The sequence below is a fragment of the Oncorhynchus kisutch genome, linkage group LG1, assembly GCF_002021735.2.
Source record: "Oncorhynchus kisutch isolate 150728-3 linkage group LG1, Okis_V2, whole genome shotgun sequence".
Taxonomy (NCBI): domain Eukaryota; kingdom Metazoa; phylum Chordata; class Actinopteri; order Salmoniformes; family Salmonidae; genus Oncorhynchus; species Oncorhynchus kisutch.
Window position 1 is genome coordinate 6758446 of NC_034174.2, and position 12420 is coordinate 6770865.

The following is a 12420-nucleotide window of genomic DNA, read 5'->3' on the forward strand; positions in this document are numbered from 1 at the left end:
AGGGATGTTCTCTGTTTAGTGAGTCCTCTAGATCAGAGGCAGTAGAGATGACCAGGGATGTTCTCTGTTTAGTGAGTCCTCCAGATCAGAGGCAGTAGGGACGACCAGGGATGTTCTCTGTTTAGTGAGTCCTCCAGATCAGAGGCAGTAGGGACGACCAGGGATGTTCTCTGTTTAGTGAGTCCTCCAGATCAGAGACAGTAGGGATAACCAGGGATGTTCTCTGTTTAGTGAGTCCTCTAGATCAGAGGCAGTAGGGATGACCAGGGATGTTCTCTGTTTAGTGAGTCCTCCAGATCAGAGACAGTAGGGATGACCAGGGATGTTCTCTGTTTAGTGAGTCCTCTAGATCAGAGGCAGTAGAGATGACCAGGGATGTTCTCTGTTTAGTGAGTCCTCCAGATCAGAGGCAGTAGGGACGACCAGGGATGTTCTCTGTTTAGTGAGTCCTCCAGATCAGAGGCAGTAGGGACGACCAGGGATGTTCTCTGTTTAGTGAGTCCTCCAGATCAGAGGCAGTAGGGATGACCAGGGATGTTCTCTGTTTAGTGAGTCCTCCAGATCAGAGGCAGTAGGGATGACCAGGGATGTTCTCTGTTTAGTGAGTCCTCCAGATCAGAGGCAGTAGGGACGACCAGGGATGTTCTCTGTTTAGTGAGTCCTCCAGATCAGAGGCAGTAGGGATGACCAGGGATGTTCTCTGTTTAGTGAGTCCTCCAGATCAGAGGCAGTAGGGACGACCAGGGATGTTCTCTGTTTAGTGAGTCCTCCAGACCAGAGGCAGTAGGGATGACCAGGGATGTTCTCTGTTTAGTGAGTCCTCCAGATCAGAGGCAGTAGGGATGACCAGGGATGTTCTCTGTTTAGTGAGTCCTCCAGATCAGAGGCAGTAGGGATGACCAGAGATGTTCTCTGTTTAGTGAGTCCTCCAGATCAGAGGCAGTAGGGATGACCAGGGATGTTCTCTGTTTAGTGAGTCCACCAGACCAGAGGCAGTAGGGATGACCAGGGATGTTCTCTGTTTAGTGAGTCCACCAGACCAGAGGCAGTAGGGATGACCAGGGATGTTCTCTGTTTAGTGAGTCCACCAGATCAGAGGCAGTAGGGATGACCAGGGATGTTCTCTGTTTAGTGAGTCCTCTAGATCAGAGGCAGTAGGGATGACCAGGGATGTTCTCTGTTTAGTGAGTCCTCTAGATCAGAGGCAGTAGGGATGACCAGGGATGTTCTCTGTTTAGTGAGTCCTCCAGATCAGAGGCAGTAGGGAGGACCAGGGATGTTCTCTGTTTAGTGAGTCCACCAGATCAGAGCCAGTAGGGATGACCAGGGATGTTCTCTGTTTAGTGAGTCCTCCAGATCAGAGCCAGTAGGGATGACCAGGGATGTTCTCTGTTTAGTGAGTCCTCCAGATCAGAGGCAGTAGGGATGACCAGGGATGTTCTCTGTTTAGTGAGTCCTCCAGATCAGAGGCAGTAGGGATGACCAGGGATGTTCTCTGTTTAGTGAGTCCTCCAGATCAGAGGCAGTAGGGATGACCAGGGATGTTCTCTGTTTAGTGAGTCCTCCAGATCAGAGGCAGTAGGGATAACCAGGGATGTTCTCTGTTTAGTGAGTCCTCTAGATCAGAGGCAGTAGGGATGACCAGGGATGTTCTCTGTTTAGTGAGTCCACCAGATCAGAGGCAGTAGGGATGACCAGGGATGTTCTCTGTTTAGTGAGTCCACCAGATCAGAGGCAGTAGGGATGACCAGGGATGTTCTCTGTTTAGTGAGTCCTCCAGATCAGAGGCAGTAGGGATAACCAGGGATGTTCTCTGTTTAGTGAGTCCTCCAGATCAGAGGCAGTAGGGATAACCAGGGATGTTCTCTGTTTAGTGAGTCCTCCAGATCAGAGACAGTAGGGATAACCAGGGATGTTCTCTGTTTAGTGAGTCCTCTAGATCAGAGGCAGTAGGGATGACCAGGGATGTTCTCTGTTTAGTGAGTCCTCCAGATCAGAGACAGTAGGGATGACCAGGGATGTTCTCTGTTTAGTGAGTCCTCTAGATCAGAGGCAGTAGAGATGACCAGGGATGTTCTCTGTTTAGTGAGTCCTCCAGATCAGAGGCAGTAGGGACGACCAGGGATGTTCTCTGTTTAGTGAGTCCTCCAGATCAGAGGCAGTAGGGACGACCAGGGATGTTCTCTGTTTAGTGAGTCCTCCAGATCAGAGACAGTAGGGATAACCAGGGATGTTCTCTGTTTAGTGAGTCCTCTAGATCAGAGGCAGTAGGGATGACCAGGGATGTTCTCTGTTTAGTGAGTCCTCCAGATCAGAGACAGTAGGGATGACCAGGGATGTTCTCTGTTTAGTGAGTCCTCTAGATCAGAGGCAGTAGAGATGACCAGGGATGTTCTCTGTTTAGTGAGTCCTCCAGATCAGAGGCAGTAGGGACGACCAGGGATGTTCTCTGTTTAGTGAGTCCTCCAGATCAGAGGCAGTAGGGACGACCAGGGATGTTCTCTGTTTAGTGAGTCCTCCAGATCAGAGGCAGTAGGGATGACCAGGGATGTTCTCTGTTTAGTGAGTCCTCCAGATCAGAGGCAGTAGGGATGACCAGGGATGTTCTCTGTTTAGTGAGTCCTCCAGATCAGAGGCAGTAGGGACGACCAGGGATGTTCTCTGTTTAGTGAGTCCTCCAGATCAGAGGCAGTAGGGATGACCAGGGATGTTCTCTGTTTAGTGAGTCCTCCAGATCAGAGGCAGTAGGGACGACCAGGGATGTTCTCTGTTTAGTGAGTCCTCCAGACCAGAGGCAGTAGGGATGACCAGGGATGTTCTCTGTTTAGTGAGTCCTCCAGATCAGAGGCAGTAGGGATGACCAGGGATGTTCTCTGTTTAGTGAGTCCTCCAGATCAGAGGCAGTAGGGATGACCAGAGATGTTCTCTGTTTAGTGAGTCCTCCAGATCAGAGGCAGTAGGGATGACCAGGGATGTTCTCTGTTTAGTGAGTCCACCAGACCAGAGGCAGTAGGGATGACCAGGGATGTTCTCTGTTTAGTGAGTCCACCAGACCAGAGGCAGTAGGGATGACCAGGGATGTTCTCTGTTTAGTGAGTCCACCAGATCAGAGGCAGTAGGGATGACCAGGGATGTTCTCTGTTTAGTGAGTCCTCTAGATCAGAGGCAGTAGGGATGACCAGGGATGTTCTCTGTTTAGTGAGTCCTCTAGATCAGAGGCAGTAGGGATGACCAGGGATGTTCTCTGTTTAGTGAGTCCTCCAGATCAGAGGCAGTAGGGAGGACCAGGGATGTTCTCTGTTTAGTGAGTCCACCAGATCAGAGCCAGTAGGGATGACCAGGGATGTTCTCTGTTTAGTGAGTCCTCCAGATCAGAGCCAGTAGGGATGACCAGGGATGTTCTCTGTTTAGTGAGTCCTCCAGATCAGAGGCAGTAGGGATGACCAGGGATGTTCTCTGTTTAGTGAGTCCTCCAGATCAGAGGCAGTAGGGGTGACCAGGGATGTTCTCTGTTTAGTGAGTCCTCCAGATCAGAGGCAGTAGGGATGACCAGGGATGTTCTCTGTTTAGTGAGTCCTCCAGATCAGAGGCAGTAGGGATGACCAGGGATGTTCTCTGTTTAGTGAGTCCTCCAGATCAGAGGCAGTAGGGATGACCAGGGATGTTCTCTGTTTAGTGAGTCTGCCAGATCAGAGGCAGTAGGGATGACCAGGGATGTTCTCTGTTTAGTGAGTCCTCCAGATCAGAGACAGTAAGGATGACCAGGGATGTTCTCTGTTTAGTGAGTCCTCCAGATCAGAGGCAGTAGGGATGACCAGGGATGTTCTCTGTTTAGTGAGTCCTCCAGATCAGAGGCAGTAGGGATGACCAGGGATGTTCTCTGTTTAGTGAGTCCTCCAGATCAGAGGCAGTAGGGATGACCAGGGATGTTCTCTGTTTAGTGAGTCCTCCAGATCAGAGGCAGTAGGGATGACCAGGGATGTTCTCTGTTTAGTGAGTCCTCCAGATCAGAGGCAGTAGGGATGACCAGGGATGTTCTCTGTTTAGTGAGTCCTCCAGATCAGAGGCAGTAGGGATGACCAGGGATGTTCTCTGTTTAGTGAGTCCTCCAGATCAGAGGCAGTAGGGATGACCAGGGATGTTCTCTTGATACGTGAGTGAATTGGACCATTTTCCTGTCCTGCTGAGCATTCAAAATGTAACGAGAACTTTTGGGTGTCGGGGAAATATATGGGAATATATATAATATATAGAAATACTAAAGTAAAGTACAGATACCCCCCCAAAAATTACTTCAGTAGTACTTTAAAGTATTTTTACTTAAGTACTTTACACCACTACTTATATGGGAAGTCATCATGAATATATTACCAATAGGGTTCAGTGAGGTTTCATGAATATATTACCAATAGGGTTCAGTGAGGTTTCATGAATATATTACCAATAGGGTTCAGTGAGGTTTCATGAATATATTACCAATAGGGTTCAGTGAGGTTTCATGAATATATTACCAATAGGGTTCAGTGAGGTTTCATGAATATATTACCACTAGGGTTCAGTGAGGTTTCATGAATATATTACCAATAGGGTTCAGTGAGGTTTCATGAATATATTACCAATAGGGTTCAGTGAGGTTTCATGAATATATTACCAATAGGGTTCAGTGAGGTTTCATGAATATATTACCAATAGGGTTCAGTGAGGTTTCATGAATATATTACCAACAGGGTTCAGTGAGGTTTCATGAATATATTACCAATAGGGTTCAGTGAGGTTTCATGAATATATTACCAATAGGGTTCAGTGAGGTTTCATGAATATATTACCAATAGGGTTCAGTGAGGTTTCATGAATATATTACCAATAGGGTTCAGTGAGGTTTCATGAATATATTACCAATAGGGTTCAGTGAGGTTTCATGAATATATTACCAATAGGGTTCAGTGAGGTTTCATGAATATATTACCAATAGGGTTCAGTGAGGTTTCATGAATATATTACCAATAGGGTTCAGTGAGGTTTCATGAATATATTACCAATAGGGTTCAGTGAGGTTTCATGAATATATTACCAATAGGGTTCAGTGAGGTTTCATGAATATATTACCAATAGGGTTCAGTGAGGTTTCATGAATATATTACCACTAGGGTTCAGTGAGGTTTCATGAATATATTACCACTAGGGTTCAGTGAGGTTTCATGAATATATTACCAATAGGGTTCAGTGAGGTTTCATGAATATATTACCAATAGGGTTCAGTGAGGTTTCATGAATATATTACCAATAGGGTTCAGTGAGGTTTCATGAATATATTACCAACAGGGTTCAGTGAGGTTTCATGAATATATTACCAATAGGGTTCAGTGAGGTTTCATGAATATATTACCAATAGGGTTCAGTGAGGTTTCATGAATATATTACCAATAGGGTTCAGTGAGGTTTCATGAATATATTACCAATAGGGTTCAGTGAGGTTTCATGAATATATTACCAATAGGGTTCAGTGAGGTTTCATGAATATATTACCAATAGGGTTCAGTGAGGTTTCATGAATATATTACCAATAGGGTTCAGTGAGGTTTCATGAATATATTACCACTAGGGTTCAGTGAGGTTTCATGAATATATTACCAATAGGGTTCAGTGAGGTTTCATGAATATATTACCAATAGGGTTCAGTGAGGTTTCATGAATATATTACCAATAGGGTTCAGTGAGGTTTCATGAATATATTACCAATAGGGTTCAGTGAGGTTTCATGAATATATTACCAATAGGGTTCAGTGAGGTTTCATGAATATATTACCAATAGGGTTCAGTGAGGTTTCATGAATATATTACCAATAGGGTTCAGTGAGGTTTCATGAATATATTACCAATAGGGTTCAGTGAGGTTTCATGAATATATTACCAATAGGGTTCAGTGAGGTTTCATGAATATATTACCACTAGGGTTCAGTGAGGTTTCATGAATATATTACCAATAGGGTTCAGTGAGGTTTCATGAATATATTACCAATAGGGTTCAGTGAGGTTTCATGAATATATTACCAATAGGGTTCAGTGAGGTTTCATGAATATATTACCAATAGGGTTCAGTGAGGTTTCATGAATATATTACCAACAGGGTTCAGTGAGGTTTCATGAATATATTACCAATAGGGTTCAGTGAGGTTTCATGAATATATTACCAATAGGGTTCAGTGAGGTTTCATGAATATATTACCAATAGGGTTCAGTGAGGTTTCATGAATATATTACCAATAGGGTTCAGTGAGGTTTCATGAATATATTACCAATAGGGTTCAGTGAGGTTTCATGAATATATTACCAATAGGGTTCAGTGAGGTTTCATGAATATATTACCAATAGGGTTCAGTGAGGTTTCATGAATATATTACCAATAGGGTTCGGTGAGGTTTCATGAATATATTACCAATAGGGTTCAGTGAGGTTTCATGAATATATTACCAATAGGGTTCAGTGAGGTTTCATGAATATATTACCAATAGGGTTCAGTGAGGTTTCATGAATATATTACCACTAGGGTTCAGTGAGGTTTCATGAATATATTACCAATAGGGTTCAGTGAGGTTTCATGAATATATTACCAATAGGGTTCAGTGAGGTTTCATGAATATATTACCAATAGGGTTCAGTGAGGTTTCATGAATATATTACCAATAGGGTTCAGTGAGGTTTCATGAATATATTACCAATAGGGTTCAGTGAGGTTTCATGAATATATTACCAATAGGGTTCAGTGAGGTTTCATGAATATATTACCAATAGGGTTCAGTGAGGTTTCATGAATATATTACCAATAGGGTTCAGTGAGGTTTCATGAATATATTACCAATAGGGTTCAGTGAGGTTTCATGAATATATTGCCACTAGGGTTCAGTGAGGTTTCATGAATATATTACCAATAGGGTTCAGTGAGGTTTCATGAATATATTACCAATAGGGTTCAGTGAGGTTTCATGAATATATTACCAATAGGGTTCAGTGAGGTTTCATGAATATATTACCAATAGGGTTCAGTGAGGTTTCATGAATATATTACCAATAGGGTTCAGTGAGGTTGCATGAATATATTACCAATAGGGTTCAGTGAGGTTTCATGAATATATTACCAATAGGGTTCAGTGAGGTTTCAAGAATATATTACCAATAGGGTTCAGTGAGGTTTCATGACTATATTACCAATAGGGTTCAGTGAGGTTTCATGAATATATTACCAATAGGGTTCAGTGAGGTTTCATGAATATATTACCAATAGGGTTCAGTGAGGTTTCATGAATATATTACCAATAGGGTTCAGTGAGGTTTCATGAATATATTACCAATAGGGTTCAGTGAGGTTTCATGAATATATTACCAATAGGGTTCAGTGAGGTTTCATGAATATATTACCAATAGGGTTCAGTGAGGTTTCATGAATATATTACCAATAGGGTTCAGTGAGGTTTCATGAATATATTACCAATAGGGTTCAGTGAGGTTTCATGAATATATTACCAATAGGGTTCAGTGAGGTTTCATGAATATATTACCAATAGGGTTCAGTGAGGTTTCATGAATATATTACCAATAGGGTTCAGTGAGGTTTCATGAATATATTACCAATAGGGTTCAGTGAGGTTTCATGAATATATTACCAATAGGGTTCAGTGAGGTTTCATGACTATATTACCACTATGTTTCAGTGAGGTTTTACCACTCTCTGTCATCTCTCCCGTTATAATGTATTCGTATGTAGCTTCAGCAGACCGAGAGGTTACCCGTCCTGCTGTTGGACTGATTCATCATAGTTAACACAGACACTGCTTCCCTGTACACTAGGGTTGAACCCAATTACACTGTGATTTGTGGCGATGCAGTGACTTCCTGGGACCTCGCTGTACTAAAGAGCTGTACTAAAGAGCTGTATACACACACACACACACACACACACACACACACACACACACACACACACACACACACACACACACACACACACACACGCAGAGACACACACACACACACACAGCCTCTATGTACATCCATCCTAATGGCTTAATTCTCCCTTTCTACCCCACACTGAAAGCATCACGGTTGGAGGACCTGTCAAGGGTCCTTGAGTAGACTCCACGTGCAAGTTGCTACATTCTTCCCATTTTGCCTTTTGTCGTGTCTCTTTGTTTCCACTGTGCATTTAGTAACAGAGACTGGGAGGGTTGGTGGACTCTGTTCCACTGACACACCAGTTCCCTACTACAGAGGTCCTGATGGGGTTTTTCTTAAAGCTGCGAGGTCCATCATTCCACGAGAATATTATACCACTATCTATCTCTGTCTCTATCCCTCTCTCTGTCTCTCTGTCCCTCTCTCTGTCCCTCTCTCTGTCTCTCTGTCCCTCTCAATTCAAATCAAGGGGCTTTATTGGCATGGGAAACATGTGTTAACATTGCCAAAGCAAGTGAGGTAGATAATATACAAAAGTGAAATAAACAATAAAAATGAACAGTAAACATTACACTCACAGAAGTTTCAAAAGAATAAAGACATTACAAATGTCATATTATATATATATATACAGTGTTGTAACAATGTACAATGGTTAAAGTACACAAGGGAAAATAAATAAGCATAAATATGGGTTGTATTTACAATGGTGTTTGTTCTTCACTGGTTGCCCTTTTCTTGTGGCAACAGGTCACAAATCTTGCTGCTGTGATGGCACACTGTGGAATTTCACCCAGTAGATATGGGAGTTTATCAAAATTGGGTTTGTTTTCAAATTCGTTGTGGATCAGTGTAGGGAAATATGTGTCTCTAATATGGTCAGGTTAGGAAGGGCAGCTCAGCATCCTCCTCATTTTGTGGGCAGTGAGCACATAGCCTGTCTTCTCTTGAGAGCCATGTCTGCCTACGGCGGCCTTTCTCAATAGTAATGCAATGCTCACTGAGTCTGTACATAGTCAAAGCTTTCCTTAAGTTTGGGTCAGTCACAGTGGTCAGGTATTCTGCCACTGTGTACTCTCTGTGTAGGGCCAAATAGCATTCTAGTTGTTTTTTAATTCTTTCCAATGTGTCAAGTAATTATCTTTTTGTTTTCTCATGATTTGGTTGGGTCTAATTGTGCTGTTGTCCTGGGGCTCTGTAGGGTGTGTTTGTGTTTGTGAACAGAGCCCCAGGACCAGCTTGCCTAGGGGACTCTTCTCCAGGTTCATCTCTCTGTAGGTGATGGCTTTGTTAGGGAAGGTTTGGGAATTGCTTCATTTTAGGTGGTTGTAGAATTTAACGGCTCTTTTCTGGATTTTGATAATTAGCGGGTATCGGCCTAATTCTGCTCTGCATACATAATTTGGTGTTCTACGTTGTACACAGAGGATATTTTTTCAGAATTCTGCGTGCAGAGTCTCAATTTAGTGTTTGTCCCATTTTGTGAAATCTTGGTTGGTGAGCGGACCCCAGACCCCAGACCTCACAACCATAAAGGGCAATGGGTTCTATAACTGATTCAAATATTTTTAGACAGATCCTAATTGGTATGTTGAATTTTATGTTCCTTTTGATGGCATAAAGGCCCTTCTTGCCTTGTCTCTCAGATCGTTCACAGCTTTGTGGAAGTTACCTGTGGTGCTGATGTTTAGGCCAAGGTATGTATAGTTTTTTGTGTGCTCTGGGGCAACAGTGTCTAGATGGAATTTGTATTTGTGGTTCTGGCAACTGGAATTTTTTTTGGAACACCATTATTTTGGTCTTACTGAAATTTACTGTCAGTGCCCAGGTCAGAATGTAGGCCCTCCTTGGTTGGTGACAGAAGCACCAGATCATCAGTAGACATTTGACTTCAGAATCTAGTAAGGTGAGGCCGGGTGCTGCAGACTTTTCTAGTGGCAGAGCCAATATGTGAATATATATGTATATATGGTGGGGCTTAAGCTGCATCCCTGTCTCACCCCACGGCCCTGTGGGAAGAAATGTGTGTGTCTTTTGCCAATTTTAACCACACACGTTGTTTGTGTACATGGATTTTATAATGTCATATGTTTTACCCCCAACACCACTATCCATCAATTTGTCTAACAGACCCTCATCACAAGTTGAGTCAAAAGCTTTTTTGAAATCAACAAAGCATGATAAGACTTTGCCTTTGTTTTGGTTTGTTTGGTTGTCAATTAGGGTGTGCAGGGTGAATATATATGGTCTGTTGTACGGTAATATTCTCTCTCTCTCTCTCTCTCTCTCTCTCTCTCTCTCTCTCTCTCTCTCTCTCTCTCTCTCTCTCTCTGTCTTTCTCTCTCTCTCTCTCTTTCTCTCTCATTCTCTCTCTCTCTCTCTCTCTCTCTCTCCCCTTCTCTCTCTCCTCCTCAAACACACATTCACTTCAAAATAGTTACTCTCTCCTCTAGAGGAAATGTGTTTTCCAAGAAGTATCACAGTGGAATGAATGACATAATAATTCCATGATAATGGTTATTTCCCCCAGTTCATTCAGAGACAGTTTGGTAGTACTGCTGTTGTGTCTTGGAGGAACAACTTTGAGAGATTGATTGAGTGGAAAAGAGAGGTAAAGTTCTGTGGTTAATACTCAGGTGTCAGACGATGATGGTGTGTGTGTCTTAAAACCAAACTCCCCCAGAAGAAAGAGAGAGAGAGAGAGAGAGAGAGAGAGAGACAGAGGTAGGAGGTAGTGTCAGCCAACGCAGAACACTCCCCCTGATCCAACACAGATATTCTCACCATCACTCACCATCATTACCATCACTCACCATCATTACCATCACTGGTCATCACCCACCATCAACTACCATCACTACCATCACTCACCACCACTTACCATCACTCACCATCACTCACAATCACTCACTATCACTCACTATCACTGGTCATCACCCACCATCAACTACCATCACTACCATCACTCACCACCACTTACCATCACTCACAATCACTGGTCATCACCCACCATCACCCACCATCAACTACCATCACTCACCATCACTCACTATCACTTATTATTACTTACCACCACTTGCTACCACTTTCTATCAGTTGATATCACTGACGATCACTTACCATCACCCACCATCACTGCCTTCACTCACAATCATTACCATCCCTCACCATCACCTAACATCCCTCACCATCACCTAACATCACGCACCATCACCTAACATCACTCACCATCACCTAACCTCACTCACCATCAGTCACCATGACTCACCATCACTCACTATCACTACCATCACTCACCGTCACTTACCTTCACTCACAATCACTACCATCACTCACCATCACCCAACATCACTCACTATCTCTACCATCACTACCATCACTCACCATCCTGACCATCACTCACCATCACTAGAATCATTTACCATCAAGACCATCATTCACCATCACTTACCATCACTACCATCACTCACTATCTCTACCATCCCCACCATCACTCACCATCACTAGAATAATTTACCATTACGACCATCATTCACCATCACTTACCATCACTACCGTCACTCACCGTCACTCACCATCACTCACCATCATTTACCATTGTCTGCTATCTCTAATCTATCTGAGAGTTACATCAAGTATTTAGGTATTCAGACCAGTGGTCTGGTCTAAGAGTGGAATGGATTGGATGAAGAGGGTTAGGAGAAGAAACAGAGCGAGGACAGAAGAAAAGATAAAGAGAGGATGAAGAGAGGGGAAGGGAAGGATTAGAAGAGGATAGAGGGGGAAGAGGGGAGGAAGAGGAGAGAGGGAGGAAGAGGAGAGAGGGAGGAAGAGGAGAGAGGAGGAAGAAGGTCGGTGTCTGATCAGATCTGTTTGGAAGCCACAGCTTTCCTACATCTGTCCAAACAACCCCAAGACATCCACCTCTAATTAGCAGCATTCTTCACCACAACCCCCTCTGCCACCCCCTTCCTCACACAGACACAGACACACACACACACACACACACACACAGCCTTCACCCATCTGCTTTCTCTCTGTTCTCTGACAGGTTCATTCGCTCCGCTGACCTACAGCTCAGCATTGCTCTCTGTGTCAGCCCTCGCTCTTATCTGCACACCTCGTTACCGCGGTGACACAGAGGTCAGGGGTCAGGGGGCACTGACCGACACGGACACATACCACAAATGCAAAGGCACCAAGTAGTTTTTTCTTCCCGGTGTTACGTTGTCAGTAATCTCTGGTGGACAGACTAGATACATTAAATGGTACCGTAGATCTGATACTACGGGATGCAGGAGATGACAAAAAGCATTAGTTCCTGTGCTTGAGTTTTTGCCACTGGTTACTTGGACAAAAAGGTGTTAGCATCTTTTTGATATTTTTTGGAAGGGGATGGAAACAATTTGGCCCACAGACTTTCCCGTAAATGGAGATGGTGGAACTGTTCCGGTTTCCGATCCTCGTTCT